Here is a 4,012-nt window from a genome sequence, read left to right as displayed (position 1 = left end):
AGCGGGCAGGAAGGCGAGGGCTGGAGCCTTGCTACACATCAGACCAAGAGACTTCGCAAGCACCTTCGTTCTACTTTAAATCATGCCCTAACACCCTCCCTAGGAAAACTGTTTGCATGTGTGTGTGTGTACACTCAGACTGCAGCTGTGCGGCCCAGCCTCCCCCACGGATCAGTGAGCTGTGAATAATTAATAATCACCTTATTACCAGGAATGTCCACAGAGCTGCATCTGGCGAATTAGCAAACCCACCTCCTCGCATTGCTTAGCTACAGCGCTCTAACCTTTGTTTAAAATAAAGAATGACAGCAGGTCTATGCGGGGGTTGTTTAGCTTAGGAGCTCAGGACTACCCAAGAGGTGCTGCAGCAGGCTGCTTTCTGAAAACAGGCGTAATTCGGAGCATAAATTCCTAATTTCCTCCAGAAACCAGGAGGGTCAACGTTTAAGATTTCACACAGGGTCATTTTCATGCCCTGTAAGTTTTTGATGTAGTTTTTGTTTGGTTTCTCTTAATACAACTTTAAAGGGGAGCCTTTGAGTTTGGGCTGGGGCTGAATTTTCTCCTTGGCAGCCCTCCTGCTCACTGCTGACAGCTACTGCTTAAATACATCACAGGGCCACAGGGCACTGGGTTGGGAGCTGGCCCCTGAGGGGAGCCGGTGCGATAGGGAGGCCTGGCTTTACACAGCTGCACTGGAAAGCATTCTTTGCCTTAATTCATTCATGAAAGCGTGTGCCCTGGCAAAGGTAAGAGCTCCGTGGAGCACCATGCTTTCCTGTCAGCTTTTACACTGCAACAGAGAGGGGCGAGCCAGCTGCTGACAGATCAAGTGTTCCCCTGCCACGCTTCTGCTCCCACGTCTCCCTCCCGATTCAATCTTCAGTCTCAATTAATCATCGCAAAAAGCTCTAGGAAATTATTATACCAACTTCTGTTGTGACAGAAAGGGAACAAATCCGGGCTTGCTGAAAGCAAGCAGCCCTTGTGAAGGAGATGCTCTAAGCACTGATGTCCCATCGCCTGGGCTCCCATCATCCCTGCTCCCCTTCTCACACCTCCCCAGGGGGCAGAAGCCACCGATCAGTGATCTCGACCACAGCCACACGCCTGCAGCAACCGCAGGCCGAACACATCACAGCCTTGACGCTGCTCTCAAAAGAGGTGGGAAGGCAGAAACAGGGAGAGCTTCAGCCGTGTTTCCAAGCCCTGGCAGTGTGCTGCCAGCTGGTCCAGCAACCAGGTGGGCAGCTGGAAAACCCTCTGCCCTGGGCAGAAGGCAAGCTTGCTCTCCGAGGTAAGTCAGCGCCTCGAAAGCAGGAAGGGAACGTGAATGCCAGGCACAGGATTTAGCTAAGAGATTGTCTAACCCAAATCAGAGCTGTTGACTTGGCTCCTTGGGGCTTCCCAAAAGCACTGTCAAGTGAATGTGCCTGCAGAGACCAGGTAACATCTGCAGATGTTCCTATCGGTCAGCAGCACTGGATCCTTCTCATCCCTAGAACAGATTTGGGGACTCCAGTGGTTCTCTCTGATGGAAAGAGTCCAAAGCAGGACCTGCTGTGCCTGTAGACCTCTGACAGCGAGGGGCTGCCAAGCATAACACTGCCCAAAGGAGTAGCCATGCGAGAGCAGAGCCGGCACTACCCGGCACTGATGTGGCATCAGGAGGTCATCGTCTCTCCACACCACGGTCACCCCTTTCCTGGGTTACCCCATGGCAGCGCTGGGCATTGTCAGAGCGGAAATGCCTTTAGTTTCCTGTTCCCTAACAATGAACTTAGTGCTTTACGAGCATAAAAGCACCGGGACAGCTAAAAAAATATGGAAATCTCTAAAGAGAAAATCAGCACAGTGGGGATTTCTTGAAGACACAAGCATGTCCACGAGATTGTCTAACCCAAATCAGAGCTGTTGGCTTGGGTCCTTGGGGCTTCCCAAAAGCACTGTCAAGTGAATGTGCCTGCAGAGACCAGGTAACATCTGCAGATGTTCCTATCGGTCAGCAGCACTGGATCCTTCTCATCCCTAGAACAGATTTGGGGACTCCAGTGGTTCTCTCGGATGAAAAGAGTCCAAACGACCTGCTGTGCCTGTAGACCTCTGACAGCGAGGGGCTGCCAAGCATAACACTGCCCAAAGGAGTAGCCATGCGAGAGCAGAGCCGGCACTACCCGGCACTGATGTGGCATCAGGAGGTCATCGTCTCTCCACACCACGGTCACCCCTTTCCTGGGTTACCCCATGGCAGCGCTGGGCATTGTCAGAGCGGAAATGCCTTTAGTTTCCTGTTCCCTAACGATGAACTTACTGCTTTACAAGCATAAAAGCACCGGGACAGCTAAAAAAATATGGAAATCTCTAAAGAGAAAATCAGCACTTGTGTTCTTGAAGACACAAGCATGTCCACGGCATGAGATGGATGGCAGGAGGTCCCCAAGCACCTTCACGAAGGCAGGGCTGTGGAAGTGCCACTGGCTGGAGAACTCCCACTGCAGGCAGAGCTTGGGAAGCCCCTTCCTAGACTCACAGCGCAGGCACTTTGGATCATCACCAGATACGGACCTGGCACAAGGCTCAGGTGGAGGAACGCTATGTGCAAACATAACTCCAAAGCACAACTCTGCTCACGAGACTTTGCAGGAGTCAGCATCCCACAAAACCCTTTGAGCATCATCTTTCCAAGGCCAGTTGTATATAACAGCCTCCTTTGGGTGAATCTAGCAACTGCACCCCCACTCACAGTGAGGACAACCCCAGCCAGATGTCCCACCCACACTGCGCACGCTGACATGTGGTGCCTCAGAGATGAAGGGGACCTCAGCCCTGTGCACCCATAACCACTGGTGCCAGCACTCGTTACCACAGGGGACAGATCCTCCAGACTCACTGACAACAGGTTCTCTGATCAATTCAGCTCTGAGGACCTGGAAGTCCTTTTTGACAAGAGGCTCCCAAGCCTCCCTGGTACCATTTCTGTGGCTTGTAGAGACCAGAAAGGCCACGATGAGAACTCCTCCATGGCAGAGGGTTTCTGAATCCCTCAGATAGTCTTCTGGGTGCCCTCGCGACTGCTAAGAGCCAAGCAGGACCGGGGAGAGCTGTGGGTGGTGGCAGCTACTGACTGATGTCCTCTGCTCCTGTCTCACACCCTGTACAAACAGGTGACAAGCTCACATGCTCCCTGGTGAACTGAAAAGTAAATTTGCTGAGGGCTGCCTCGCCCTACGAACAGCAAATCACCGCCGTTGCACAGCAAGCTGTGATGAACTTATTACTGCTGACACACAGCGGTGGCATGAGAGACAGGGCACTGGGGGCAACCCATCCTTGTTCAGATCACCACGCTCAGCTCCTCGCAGGCTTCAGTCTTTACGAGCTTCCCTGCATCGTGCCTGCCATCCCAAGGCTCAGGGAGACACAGGACAAAGGGCTCTTCCTCTGGGGAGCCCAGATCCAGCCAGGATTCCTCCCCGGTGCCCGCTGCCACCTCGCCACCACCAAGGAAGATCAGGGGTTTAGCCAGCACCAGATGCTGGGAGCTCTCGCCCACATGCACCCGTGCTGCAAGCACGCAGCAGGCGACGTGTCAGCCCCCGCGAGCTCCCCTCCGACTGCCCGCAAGGCTTGCGACGGCAGCGGATACAGGGAGCCACGGACGGTGCGAAGTGGCAGTGCTGAGGCAACCCTGCAGTCCAAACAAAACGCCCTCCTTATGTAAGAAACCACAGCCCCGTGCCTTCTGCCAGGCAGCATAATGTGCCTCTTTGTATGGGCGAGACGGCGCTGTGTGTACACACCGTGCTAACGGCCGCCTGTCCCCCACGTGGGATCATCACTGATAGGAACCAGATGCAGGAGCCAGCGGCTCTCGCGTCCTCCTCCTTTTTGCTATCGGTCGGCTCGGAAACCCCTATGTGAGAACCAGGACCCTGTGCCAAAGGCCTCGAGCGCTGCGACCGGCTGCTCCTGTGCCACACACGCTCCCCGGCTTCACAAGGAAACACGCCCT

General features: G+C 54.2%; 1 protein-coding gene across 1 annotated transcript in view; it reads right to left on the bottom strand.

The window, feature by feature from the left end:
* LOC104514356 (NEDD4-like E3 ubiquitin-protein ligase WWP2) overlaps nt 1–4,012 on the bottom strand; it is a gene marked incomplete at its 3' end in the record, with an annotated part of 26,235 nt that overhangs the window by 2,360 nt on the left and 19,863 nt on the right. The window lies entirely within an intron of this gene.

The sequence above is a fragment of the Eurypyga helias genome, unplaced genomic scaffold (assembly GCF_000690775.1).
Source record: "Eurypyga helias isolate BGI_N326 unplaced genomic scaffold, ASM69077v1 scaffold23370, whole genome shotgun sequence".
NCBI lineage: Eukaryota > Metazoa > Chordata > Aves > Eurypygiformes > Eurypygidae > Eurypyga > Eurypyga helias.
This window is presented reverse-complemented; position numbering and strand designations above follow the sequence as displayed.